The 15288-nt window shown below is 37.3% G+C and overlaps 1 protein-coding gene across 2 annotated transcripts in view; it reads left to right on the forward strand.

Annotated features, from left to right (window-relative positions):
- The window catches only part of LOC121459512 (leucine zipper protein 2), a 334680-nt gene that overhangs the window by 96235 nt on the left and 223157 nt on the right, over positions 1–15288 (forward strand). The window lies entirely within an intron of this gene.

Consider the following 15288-nt stretch of genomic DNA (forward strand, 5'->3'; position numbering starts at 1 on the left):
CTCAGACTCCACAGCTCTCCTCTTGGGAGCAGACGCCTCAGAGAGACGCCATGCTCCCAGCTCCCAGGCAGATGCACGTGATGAAGCTCCGACCCAGAATGCACGTAGGCTAGAATCTTCCCGGTAAGCGCACCTAGGGGCGCTACACAGATGATTAGAAATGGGCTAAATTAATATGTGAGAATTAGCCTAGAAGAGGCTAGATAGAAATGGGCCAAGTAGTGATTAAATGAGTACAGTTTGTGTGTTGTTATTTCGGGCATAAGCTAGCCAGGCAGCCGGGTTGCTGGGGATGCAACCCCGTCGCCATTATTACTACAGGGGTGTTCTCCGTACTTTTGGAGTTCTTATTAATGTGGTACTGTTGCCATGATCATGTGCTGTCACAATTTTTGTGCACTTAAATATTTATGTTGGGAAACATGTTCATACAAGTGCACCTGGGTAGGGGAAGCCCTTTTTAGGTTTCAGTATGTTCCCAAGTAGCTGCATCCTTTGACCTTCTGCCAATAAATTAGAGATCTTAAATACAAATTAGAAATCCAAGAAATTGGATTTTTGTGTTGAGGGTTGCATGCTGATAAGAAATACATTGACCGTCATGATGTGTCTATAGGTCCACTATTGATGCTTTTTAGTTTGTCTTTCCCAAATTAATGATGGCAATAGATGTCTTTTTGTATATTTAAATCTATTTTTCTCACTGTGAAATAGTAACTGCAGGTTTTCTGTACATTTTTAACTTTATTTTTTTTTTAATTTATTGGAGTTTTTATTTTGTTTTTTCCTGTTTGCTCTTCTTCATGCTAAATGTGATTTGAAATGTTTTTTTAATCTGAAATTTATCTTCCTAACATGATCAAATACAGAGGTAAAATTTTAATATTTAATAAGCCTATCTTGTTAATTTTTTCCCTTTTATGTATCTCAGGCTTGGTGTCTTTGGTTTTTGTTTTATTAATTTTTTTAATTAATACTTTTTTGTATAGAACTTAACAAAGAATATATATTCCAATGGCTTTGATTTCCTCTTTAAGGTGCAAAATTATGTTTCTGAATATATTTTGGTAATGATGCATTTTTATATATTGCCAGATAGCATCTTAAATGTTATTGATTAATTTTTCAATATTTAATTGGCTCCTGTTTATTCCTCTCTTTTTCTCTTCATCTTTTTCTTGTGATCTCAGGGAAAGGAAAGTTTTATAAATTTTTATTCTAAGAATATATATAGGTTAACTATTTTAAAATTTTTTTGAATAATTAACGATAAGAATTCTCTGCCAGTGTTTTCTGGGAAGCTGAAAGTTCATAAGAAATCCATAAACAACTATTAAATTCCTCAGCTGCATGGTTCTCAGTCATGTCTGCTCACAGACATGGTGGTATCATTTTCTCAGACAAAACACACATCACCAAACTTGCAGTTTATGTCACTAGCTTTGTCTGTGATGCTGCTGCACTGGGTATCTCTGGGTTACCCTTGACTCCCCTTTATGTCCCAAACTATTTCTAGTATTGGTAACTGGCGACTCTCTGCGTTTCAGGCTTTTGTGACTTCTGCTGATTCTACAAATCCTTTCAGATACCAAATAACTGCTCCTTTGTATTTCTGAACTTGCTATTAACCCAAAGGCCCAGAAAAGACCCATGCATCTAACTTTATTTATTGGCGTGGAGAATTAAACTCAACATGTCATACATCTTAAGGATACATTTGACCCTTTGTTACTATTTTGTCAAAGACTTAGTGAGTAATTAGACAGGCATTGAACTTGCCCCTTCTGTGCCTCGCCTTCCTATAGGCAGAGTGTGGTAGTGCACCCCTTCTGTGCAGCTATTCCCTCCCATTTTCTCTTCCCTTTATGTTTGCTTTACTGTTTTTCTATGTCATCTTGGTGAAATTTTAAATTATTAATTTAAGAATTTCTCTCTCAGTCCATTCTTATCGGTGCTTACAAAGCTTGACATGTGATATTTTTATTTTTATTCTTCAGTGTAGTTTGTTCTATCTTAGGTCTACATGTTGCCTGCAAGTGTGTTGGTTCCTTTCCACATATTTGGAGGATTACCTGTTGTCTACCTTGATTTCTACTTAGACCCAGTTGTCAAATGATAAACTATAAATAATAAATGTCCTTTTAAAGATACCTTGGAATATTTTATGGCATAGAGGATGGTAAGTCTTGGGATGCACTTATGAGCACTTGAAAACATTGTGCTGATTTTGTGTGTGTGTGTGTTTGTGTGTGTGTGTGTGTGTGAAGATCCTGCCTAAATATTTAATAGGTACCTGGGTTATCTTGATGTTGATGTTGTTTTTATTTGTTTGAGTTTGGTGGTTCTTTTTGATATGGGTGATTATTTTGATTCCAGAATATTTTTTTTATATTGTGCTATGAAAATTCAGTAAAAGCATTTATTTTAGCCAACATCCCCTAACAGTTTTTTAGAAGGGACTTAGAAATGTGTTGTCGCTGGCAGAAAATGACACATGTACTCATTATCCATCAGTATTGAGCTGACACCCAGGGAGTTGGGAATGTACCCCCCCCCCCCAGTCCTGTTTGGCTAGGGTGTGAGTTCTCACTGTCAGTGTAACATGGACTGACATATACTAGGGCATGAATGAAAGGTGACATATTTACCATAGTGCAGTATGAATTCCTGAATCTCCAAAAGATCCCAGGTGATACATCAGAGCCAGGAATGAAGTATCCCATTCCTTGATGGGATGGGCCAATCATAAGTACAACTGTCAAGTTATTCCTAATTCATGTAATAACATCTGGTCCAGTGCTCATAGACTTGGTTCTGTTCACACTAAAAACATCTGGCCACATGTTCACAGACTGGATTCTGTTCCTACTAATAACATCTGGCTAGTGCTCACAGATTGGATTTTGTCCATATGGATAACACCTGTTCTCGTGCCTTAATTTTAACTCCCAACAGTTCTTGCAAAGAATGAGCCTTTTATTCTTGTTGACATACTATGAGAGTATATAAAATACTGGAAAACTTTAGTCCATATTTATGAAAATTGGTACTATAAAATTCATGGTGTTTAGGTATGCTTTTAATTTTAAAATTCATGGTAGTGCATGCTTTTAATTCCAGTGATCAGCTTTAACCTTGATTAAATTCTGATCCTGAAAGACAAAAGAGCTGATATTTAGAAAAAGAAATAAAACCTATGTACAAACTAGTTAATTGTTCCTGGTGTTGAATTGGAGTCAGATCCTCTTTTTGTCCCTTAGTCTGCTATCACCTTCCTTTGGTTGAGACAAGTAGCTCTGCTCCCATGTTAAGTCTCTAGGTATTCACACCTCACTGAAACACTTCTATTAATCTCTGACTATTTCTTTCTATTGAATGGTTCACCCCAAATGAACCCTGGCCAGGAATGTTCTACCACTGGAATTCAAATGTAGCTGAAGTTTTAAGTTCTCTTTGTGGTTGAATACTTGGGATAATTTACAAGTGAAACTTTCCTGATCCTCTTTTCCTTTGGTCTTATCTTTATCAGAGTCAAAATTTTCCTTACTGTTACAGATTTTTCAAGCATTATTTTCATATTTAATATTTCAATTACTTTCATAAGAAAATTATAAACATTTTTACTATGTTGATCCTCCCAATCCAAGAGCAAGGGAGGTCCATCCATTTTTTGGTATCCTCTTCAATTTCTTTCTTCAATGCCTTAAAGTTCTTGTCAAATAGATCTTTCACTTCCTTGGTTAGATTTACCCCAAGATATTTTATGCTGTTTGTGTCTATCATGAATGGTGAAGCTTCTCTGATTTCCCTCTCTGCTTCTTTATCCATTGTGTATAAGAGGGCGACTGATTTTTTGGAGTTGATCTTGTATCCTACCACATTACTAAAACTGTTTATCAGCTGTAAAAGTTCTTTAGTGGAGTTTTGGGGGTCGCTTATGTAGACTATCATATCATCTGCAAATAACGACGTAGCCTGCACCATGTCTGCCAGTATGCTGCCCACCATGATGACAGTAGACTAAACCTCTGAAACTGAAAACTGCCATGTCAATTAAACTTTTTCCATAAGAGTTGCCATGCTCATGGTGTCTCTTCACAGCAATAGAAACCCTAAGACACCATCCGATCCTCTGGTTTCAGTTCCTACTTCTCCCAGTCAACCCACAACATCTGTTCTTTTTCTCCTTCTCAGAAAGATACATATGTCTTCCCTAGTCCCTTCCTCTATACCTAACATTTATGGGTCTAGTGATTGTAGCTTTGTTATAATTTACTTAAAGGGTAATATTCACATGTAAGTAAATACACACCATGTGTATCTTTCTGGGTCTGGGTTACCACACTCAAGATGATTATTTTTCTTGCTCTATCCTCTTTCCTGCAAATATCTTGATATCGTTTTTTTTTTAAGGGCTGAGTAACACTCCATTGAATGACTGAAGCACATTTTCTTTATCCATTCCTCTGCTGAGGGGAATCTAGGATGCTTCTAATTTGGGTCTATTATAAAAAGAGTAGGAGAGAACATATTTGAGCAAGTGTCCTTGTATTAGGGTGATATATCCTTTGGATGTATGTCCAAGAATGGTATAGCTGAATCTTGACGTAGACCAATTCTACCCTTCTGAGGAACCACCATGCTGATTTCCATAGCGTCTGCAGATGTTTGCACCTCCACCAGCAATGCAGGAGTGTTCGGATTATTCAGCATCCTCTCTAGCATGAGCTTTCACTCGTGTTATTGATCTTTGCCATTTTGACAGGTGTAAGATGGGATCTCGAAGTAGTTTTAATTTGCATTTCCCTGATGACTGAGGATGTTGAACGTTTCTTTAAGTGTTTCTCAGCCATTTGAGCTTCTCCTACTGAGAATTCTCTGTTTAGATCTGCACCCCACTTTAAAATGGATTATTTGGTTTTTTTTTGATATCTAGTTTCCTTAATTCTTTATATATTCTTGATATTAGTCCTCTATGGGATCTGGAGTTGGTTGAAAATCTTTTTCGATTCTATACGATGTAGCTTTGTCCTAATGATGCTGGTCTTTGCCTTATATAAGATTTTCAGTTTCATGAGGTCTCATTTATTAATTGCTGATCTTAGTGTCTGTGCTAAAGATATTATGTTTGGAAAGTTTTCTCCTGTATCAACGAATTCAAATCTATTTCCCACTTTCTATTCTAACAGGTTCAATGTATCTGGTTTTATGTCAAGGTCTTTTATCTATTTAGAGTTGAGTTTTACAGGCTGATAAGTATGGATCTATTTTCATTCTACTATTTGCAAACATTCAGTTTGACCAGAACCATTTGTTGAAGATTCTGTCTTTTTTTCCCAGTGTTTGTTTCTGGCTTCTTTATTTAAAATTGTTTTCATACATGTAGATTTATGTCACACCCATTGATCAATGTGTCTGGTTTTATGTCGATACCATGCTTTTTTAAAAAACTATAGTTTTATAGTATAGTTTGAGATCAAGAATATTGGGACCTTCTAAAGTTCTTCCATAGTTCAAGATTGCTTTAGGAATTCTGTGTTTTTTGTATTTCTATATGAATCTGAGAATTGTCATTTCAAGATCTGCAAAGAGTTCAGCTACACAGAGGTTTTTAAACAGAGGAATATCATTGCTGTTATAATACTGACTATAGTTATGAACAGGAAGTAAATGCAAAATGGGGCTTATGAGTAGCTCAGTGGGTAAAGGCACCTACTATCAAGCCTGCACACCTTAATTCAAAACCTGAAACCTACATGGAGGAAGGAAAAGACTGACCATTTAATTTTTCTCTGACCTCCATATGTACATTATGACCACACACACACACACACACACACACACACACACACACACGCACGCACACACAATAACATAATAATTTTTTCTAAAAAGTAAAATTGCCTAAAAGTTAATGCTGTAAAATGAAGCTGTGAGACTAGTAGGATCAGGTCCAGTGGAAAGGAGAATTTGAAAAGGGAAGAACTGGCTTTCAGGGTAAATGTGTGGTACAAGGTAAGACTAGTGTCAGAACCCAGAGAAATATGATACCTTTATATCTCACCATATTTAAAACATCAAATTAAATTGTGTCAAATAAATTAGGACTTGAAATTGTGAAACCAACGAGAAAAAAAAAATAAAAGAAAGGTCTACCAACAGTGTTTGAAACAGTGTTAGTTTTATGTTTTATTTATTTGTTTATTTATTTGGTTTGGTTTGGTTTTTATGACTTTGGATGTACAAGCAACAGAGCTAAAAGGAAACATGAGAGTCCATTAAACGAGAAGGTTTTTGTACCATAAAGAAACAGACAAAAGCATGAAAAACAAAAACCAATAGCATAGCTTATAACACTCAATGATCAAAACAGCACAGGAATCTAATGTATGAAGGAGAAGGAACATACAAACTGGGCAGAATCTTTTTTTCATAGCATCCATACAACTGGACAACAGGGATGTGAAAAACAACGACAAATATGATCATCAGGGAAATGTAATTCAAAGCCCAGTTAGGTACCACCCCATACCCAATTTAATGGTTGATGTCAAAGTGTTAAATTAATGGTATTTCATAGGAGGCATGAAACTCACAACTTAGTCAATAATGGAGAATTTTGTTGTCACGTAAAGAACAATGTGCCTGCTCTTCAATACATCAAAAATGGTATCATGTTATGATTTAGTAACTGCAATTCTGGGTGGGTGTATGTGTGCATGTATTTGTGTGTGTGAGTGAGTTGTGTGTGTGTCTAAGTTTGTGTGTGTTTGTGTGTATGAGTGTGTGTGTGAATGTATGTATTGTATGAGTAAGTATGTGAGTTTAAGTGTGTGTATGAGTGTGTGTATGTGTGTTTGAGTGTGTGTGTGTCTGTGTATGTATGAATTTGTGTTTGTATGTGTGCATCTTTATGTATGTGTATGAATGTGCATATGTGTGTTTGAGTGTGTGTGTCTGTGTGTGTGTATGAACGTGTGTTTGAATGTGTGTGCATATGTGTGTGAATATATGTCTGTGTATGTGTATATGAGTGTGTGTGTGAGTGTGTGTATATGTGTATGAGTGTGTGTGTGTGAGTGTGTGTGTATTAATGTGTGTTTGTATGTGTGTGTCTTTCTGTATGTGTATAAGTGTGTGTATGTGTATATGAGTGTGTGTGTGAGTGTCTGTGTATGTGTGTATGACTGTGTGTTTGTATATGTGCATATATGTTTGTCTTTGTGCGTGTATGAGTGCATGTATGTGTGTGTGAGTATGTGTTTGTGTGTGTGTATGTGTCTGTGAGTGAGTGTGTGTGTGTGAGAGAGAGGAGTGAGTGTGTGTGTGTGTGTGTAATAAAATCTGTCTCAAGGGTTTCATAGCAGCATTATTCATGATAGTGAAGATATAGAAACAAATCCACATCAATGAATGAATAAAAAAGTTTACATTTCATGCACACAAATATATGCATATTTACATATACACACATAAATACAAAGACATAAGAGGACATTTTTCATTATAGTGGGGGGGGACTTTGCGACAAGTGAAAGCATAGATTAAACTCAAGGCACTGTGCTAAAAGAAATCAAAATACATAGGGAGAAAAACACTGCCACACAAGCGAAGCCAATGAAAAAAGCAGAGTGGTAGCTGTCAAAGAAAGAATGGAGAAGGGTAATAGAGTGATGTTGATCAAATAGCTCAGTCTGTACTTATGCAAACTGATAGCCTCTGGAGAAGAAATGCAACGTGTGCTAGATATAGTTCCAAGATTACATGCACTTTGGATTTGACACAAAAGCAAATCATAAGAGGTCTCATTAAAATATGTTTACATGTCCCTCTTCTGAAGTGTCACCCTTAGAACAATATCATCCAGATAACTTCAATAAGTCCTAAGAAATGCTTAATGTGGAGGGAGGAAAGATAAGAAGGTGAAGGAGAGAGAGGAGGGATGAGGAATGGAGGGACTGGAAATTATGTGAGATGAACAATGCCCACATTAGCTTGCTTGTGTTGATAAGGTTGCAATGCGTGTATACATCATGGCATCATCAACCTCTTCACTTTCAATCATTTCATGTGTGAGCATTTGCAGGGGATGACAACATTCCCATGCACCATCCCTTTGCTGAAGGGAAAGGATCAGTCCTTGAATGAAAAACGGAGAAGCCTTACTTTAACAGTAATTTGTGATACTCACGTTCATATGAACATTTTCATGACTAGAGCTTTGAGTTGACAGTGGGGACAAACTTAACCCACAACACTTACTGATGGAGGCATAGAGAGAGTTTATTTCCTGAGTGGCGTAAAATACAGAGACAGTATCTGTACACAAGCATTGTGATACAGGGAGCAATGAAAAGAGGCCATGTTTTGTGGAAAGATCACCTTTTCCACTGACCCTGAAGAGTATATAGCAGGAAAACTGGATATTTAATATATAGACTGCCACATCACATGTTCATCTGATAATGTTGAATAATATGCTTCAGGCTTTCTGAGTCTCAGCTTCTCCTACTGGGAAGAGCCATGCCTCCAAGGCCTGTGTTCTTATGCTGAACATGGGTGAGAGCTTTGTTATCTGTCAATGAGCAGGTGACAGCTTCTTAATCACTCTTCATTGACAATGCTGAGGCATAAAACCAGCCTGAGAAAATCTGATTTCAGTCAAGAAGAAAGCAGTTGTGTGCTCTCAATTGAGCTGTCCTATCACCTGAACAGAAACTCAGGACCTGTGATTGCAACATCCTGAGCAATCAGCAGGCTGTAAAATATCTGCCTATAAGCAGGAGAAAATACATAAACTACACAGCTGTGAGTCTGAAAATGCCTTCTTAAATGTAATGTCACAGTGTATTACAGCAGAATTTCTGTGTAGGTGCAACATCGAGAGTTTATGGCCTTGTGGCCCACAGGCTTTCATCAGTAGCATGGTTATGTTCAGCCAGCTTTCAGGATAGAGTGGGAGATCAAATAACTATCAATGTATACATGCCATGTATGTCATAGCCTCCACAATTGTGTCCATCCAATTGGGACTGTACTTGAGATGATTATTCCTAAGAACAGTTACTGAAAATTAGCTCTACAGCTACTATAGTGATGAAAGTTAACCACAATTATTTAAATCAACTCATGGAAGATAACAACATTCTTCTGAGCTCTGATCAAAATAAAACTAATTGTTAGACATCACAAGATTGAATACCAGTTCTACTTTATTATGATTAAAAAAAAATCTTGATCCTTAATTCAAAGCCCCAGATGAGATGTTGAAAGACCATGGAGGGTACCTTGTTTCTCCATGAGACAAAAGGAATGGTCTGTTCTGTGTTCCTTTGGGAAAATCTGGGCTGCTTGTTATTTATGTGAGCAAATTCTATTGAAGAAAAGCCCAACTCAGTTGTTCACATCCTGTCTCTGGCACGTGGTCAATGTAGAGCCTCATCACAATTCTTTGAGCTCTCCAATTAGTATATTTACTGTCTGTCTCTCTGCAGAAAAAAAATGAACTGCTGTTCTAAGTAAATGTATTATCTCAGTAGTATTAAGGCAACTAACTTTTGCTCTTTTTTATAATGGCTAGGTTTCATATTCCTATTATTGATACAATATGTCCTGTTGTATGAATATTAAAAACACTATTATATTTTCTACAAATATTAGTAATTTTTGTTTGACTTCAACACTAGGAGTTTGTTTTTTAAAGAAATGACACTTGAGGTGTGGCAAGATAGCTCAATAGTTAAAAGCAGTTGTTGTCAAACCTAACAAACTGAATTCGATCCCTGGGACCCAATGGCAGAAAGAAAGAACTGTTTCTTACAAGTTGTCTTGTGAACTACACAGGTATGTGCACACACACACACATACACACAGACACACACACACACACACACATATCATTGCACATGTACTCCCACCCCAAATAATTTTAATTACAAAGAAAAATTTAAAAGAACTAAAACTTTGATTTTCTAGTATCCTAAAGGCCTGGGTTCTATCTTCAGCCCTACATAAACTACCCAAATTGGTGCACACTTTTAATCCTAGCACCTAAAAGACAGATCCAACAGGATGAGAAATTGTGATGGGTATATCTGTCAACTTGGTACAGCCTCATATTACATGGGAAGATAGTTCTATAAGGATTGTTTACACTGAGTTGACCAGTAAAAATGATTGTAAGAGATTGACAATAAATGTGCCAAGACCCAGTCCTTTATGGGAAACAATAAGACGTAAGCATGGGGTTTAAACTGTAAAGGGTGCAGAGAAATTAAGGTGAGCACAAGCAAGCAAGGCCTACATCCATGTCTCTGACCTTGACTGTGGGTGTGGTGTGAATGCTGTCTCAAGGTTCTAGTGCTGAGACTGGAACACATGCAACCCCGTCTCCATAAAACTCAAAACAAACAATATCTACAAAGTAAAAGAAAGCAAGAAAAGTAGAAGAAGAGAAATAAGGAAAACATTTTAATTTCAAACTATTCTGCCATTGGGATGATATCTTGTGAAGATATAGGTTTTCCTACAGCACGCATCCCTCTATAATACTGACATCCACTGAGTTGATGCCTATAATGTGGTGTTCCACTTTTTGCCTATGAAATAAAGTCTAAATTAGTTATTGTTTCTTTACTACATAAAACACTATGAGCAAATCAGCTTGTGGAAGGAAGGTTTATTTGCACTTAGGGTTCCAGAACAATAAGAGTGATCATTGAGGGATCAACTGTCATGGCAACTGGAACACCAAAAGGAGAACTGACATCCTGAACCACAAGCAAGAAGCAGAGAGAAAACTGGGAATGATACTTGTCTTTATAAACCTCAAAGCTGTCCCTCGTGATCTACTTCCTCCAGGAAAGCCGTATCTCCTAACCCACTCAAATGGGCACCAACAACTGGTGACCAATTTTTCAAACATCTGAGTCTACGTAGCACGTTCTCATTCAATCCATCATAGGGTCTCACTGTGTTACCTAGAAGCCCTAACCCATGCTGTTGAATGTACCCTCCCTGAGGACTAGCTTTCATGGTACCAGAAGGCATCATATAAACTTCCAAAGGCAGGAGGAAACCAACTGTGTCACCTAGCTATGATGCCTGTGAACCGCATCAGTGACAAACCTGATGACCCTAAGAGTATAATAGCTTGACCCTAATAGTACACAAAGCTTGGCAGGCACCAACTGCTCCTAACTGGACTTAAGACCTGTTCATATTATACCTGGTACTAGAAATCTAGCTAATTGATCAGGGCTGGTGAAATTGTACTCATCAGAGGAGAATCTACAACTAATTTACAAAATCATTGTACTCTCCAACAACAATCTGTACCTATTTGTTCTCATAGCCATAGCTAAACCTAGTCTTTACCTTCACCAAGGAAATTTCAGCAGAGTGACCACTGCAGAAAACCACAACAAATCAGTATGCAGAGTTGTGGAACCTAGTCCCAACAGATACAATGTATGAAAACAAAGCCACACCTAAGGCTGGAACACTGTGGATGGCGGGATAGAGATTGTAAGAATCAGAGGATTGGAGACTTCACTGTGAGATTGTGTACCCTAATACCATCAGAAGCTATACACCCATAAAACCTCACCAACATGAGTACCCAACCACAAACATGGATGAAAGAGGACATCAACAAAGATGCCAGCCTTCATGCGGAAAATTCCAGGAGGCCTCATCTCTACACAAAAAATAAAAGATATAGAAAACTCAGTAAAGCTGAGAGGGGGAGAGTTACTCCTCCACACAGGGAAGAGCACACCAATTGGCAACCAAGTGCCAGATGGTCAGCCTTGAAAACATGTATACAAATAATCTGATGTGGACTCAACAGTTTATATTTAGGAATACATATCCATATACAAATACAAATGTGCATGTAATAACAACTGATGAAAACAGAGGTCATGAACGTGACAGAGGAGGAAGAGAGGATATTGAAGGAAGGAAAGGGAAGGGGGACTGCTGTAATTAAAATACAATCTCAAGCAAAAAGAGTAAACAAAACATTTAAGAGTATGGTCAAATATTTGACTATTTATGCCACTGGTCTTCCTTGATCTTAGGACAAGCTAGCAAGGAACATTTCGGTAGTGTCTTGAGAGCCAGCATTTGGGGTCCAAGCACTCTCTTGTAGTAGGCAGGCAACTCCATGTTCTGTCTGCAAGCATTCTTTGCTGAAGACAACATTAATTTGGATTTTTGCAGCAAAATGGGATGACTTTGAAGTACTAGAAGTTTTAGTGGTTTAGTTTGCAAGCCAGATTTGGGGCTGAGGAAGCCTTGTGTTGTCACATTTTCTATGGTCACAACCCCCTTGGGTGAGACACCATGATTATTTCTTTTCAGTATTCTGAACATAGAAAGTGGCTCATTTCTTTCTAAGTTCAGTACAAGACACCACACATTCCAGACTAGTACATGTGTGCATGTTTAAGCAGACCTTTTAAATTATTTTGAGATATCTAAGTAATCTAGCCTTGAGCTAAGATAATCAAACAATTTAAACCCTGAAATATCTGATTTCGGGAAATTTTCAGTTGTTGCCTTATGAAGAGCTGATGATAGCTTGATGAAGCAATACAGCAAAAATCTCACTGCAGGAGATGGGCTGAGTAGCACATTTTTGCTGCATATTTTTACATATAGGGCAAAAGTAATTTTCATAAATTATCTTTCTCACACATATATACATGTTCTTGTATATACATGCACATGGTAAATATGGCCTGTTTATGCTTGCATTTCATTCCTTTTGTTAGGACGCTGATAATTGACCATTTGTGCTTTTTTTTTTTTTTGCTGTGTTCAAAGCATTTCTTAAATTTAGTAATGGGCCATGGTTTCCACGGAAATGAGAACTGATTTCTTTCCTGTTTTTCTTGGAGGAACATTAATAGACTTAGGGTCTTGCTGGGATCACAGCTTTCATCTAGCAGGTGTTTTCTTGTTTTCTCAGCTGAGTGACAACTATGTGCTCATTTATTCATTAATTATAAAAAGCATTTCCTAAGTAATTAACTCACATCAGTAAATGCTACACATTAAAAAGTAGACTGAATGCATTATGTGAACAAATATATTCACAAGAATACCTAAATATACATGCATAAATACATATATAGAAGGATCAATCCATTTATTGTATATAACATATTATATATATATGTATGTGTATGAGAGAGAAAGAGACAATAAACACAGCATTGTATTGTATACAATAAACACTATATTGTATGAAAAATGCACATATATTTAAGACAATCACCTCAGCTGGCAATCCAAATAGTTTGTAAAGCATGATGTAAGTAGATAGAGTATGCTCACCACTAATCTGACACATATTCAGACGATTGAAGTCAGTCATGATAAAAATGCAGTAGAGCGAGCCTCTAACTAATTACTGTGAAAGTCAGGCATCTGGAGACGTTCAGGACCCACATCAGTATCAGATGATAGTGTTCCATGATGGGAATGAGACAGGAAGATCTACTGATTGGTACTGTGGAAGTTGGGCATCTGTAATATCCATGTCATATGTCAGCATTACAGTGAGAAGCTGTGGGTGATTGATATACACTATCTCATTGACCTCCTTAGAATCTGTGTCACAATATCATTGTCAAACAATATAAAAGTGTACATGTGTCAGGGACCTAGGATGTGAAATCACCCCAGGATAATTATCCGTATATTCAGATATTGTAAGAAATGTAAGGAAGAGTAGTCCTTTGGGCAATTATGAAAGGGCTGGCCATGTTCTGAATCCATACACATTTTTACCCAAGTCAAAACTAAACCTGGAACAATTTTAGGACTTTTTGGAAGTGCCATGGATTTTGTGTGTAGGAAAAATGAAGCTAATATTTTTCTGCTCTCTGCCGAAATCATTTTGTTGCACTACAAGGAATGAGCAGTGTGATGTTAATTATGAAAGCATATACTTTACAGTTTGCATCCATAATCTCATCAAGGAATTGAACTCTCTATGAAATTTCTAGTATCCTCTAACAGCTATCAAAACTCCCTCCTTGGGAAGGACAGTTATCCCAGCAGCATTACCCAAGAATAACACCTTATTTCAAAGCAGACATGCTTCAAGGTCTATAGCATTCACCTCGCATAGACAAGTGAAGTTATCAGTTAAAACAAATATACTCTTATCATAAAAGGACTTTGAATTTTCTATTATACAACAAAGTTCCAGATTCTGCACATGATACAAACCAGTGGCTGAGAGCTTGACATACTCAGATGGGTACATTTCAGACATGTGGGGCAGCAGAACCCAACTAATTGAAGGGAACACAATTTTAACTCCTTCAATGAAATGTCATAAAAATGATTGAAATGGTTAGAGAGATTCAAACTATAATACTGGAATCAAAGACTGCTGAGTACCACTTTAGTAAGTGTTGAAGGAGCAGCAGGCTGCATTCCTGCCACCAGGCTCCCAGCTGCCTGGCTAGCTTATGCCCCGAAATAACAAGACACAAATTGTATTCTTTTAAACGCTACTTGGCCCATTAGCTCTAGCCTCTTACTGGCTAACTCTCACATCTTGATTAACCCATTTCTATTAGTAAGTGTAGCACCATGAGATGGTGGCTTACCGGGAAGGATCTTAACCTGCGTCCATCTTGAAGAGGAGAGCTATAGCATCTGCCTCACTTCCTTTCTTCCCAGCATTCTGTTCTGTCTTCTCCATCCACCTATGTTCTGACCTATCAGGCCAAGCAGTTTCTTTATTAATTAACCAATGCAAGCAACAGATAGACAGATGACCCTCCTCCATCAAGTAAGTAATTGTGGGGTCTTGAAAAATGCTATTGACTAGTAAGTAACTTGAAGAAGATAATGCTTAAAGGGCAGATAATGCTGTGCTGATTGATCATTGCAATAACTCCCTCATGAAAGACATATGTAGAAGTAGCTTAATGTGTATGTATGTGTGTGTGATATCTTACAGATGTAATTGCATATAACTTGTCTCAAAGTCAAAGAAGTTCTAGAGAAATACACAAAACCTATCACAAAACAAAAACATGAATCTGTCAGAATGCTTTCATGATTAAAATTAAAACAAGTAAATATACATTGATGTGGGATTCTCCTCTGTATGCTGTGAATACCATTGGCTAATAAAGAAACTGGATTGGCCTGATAAGGTAGAGTATAGCTAGGCAGGGAAAACTAACCTGAATGCTGGGAGAAAGAAGGCAGAGTCAGAAGAAGCCATGGAGCTACTGCCAGAGACAGACATTTCAAAAC

Source organism: Microtus oregoni, unplaced genomic scaffold, assembly GCF_018167655.1.
Source record: "Microtus oregoni isolate MIOR12 unplaced genomic scaffold, Mior012 000019F_ref0000042, whole genome shotgun sequence".
Taxonomy (NCBI): Eukaryota; Metazoa; Chordata; class Mammalia; order Rodentia; family Cricetidae; genus Microtus; species Microtus oregoni.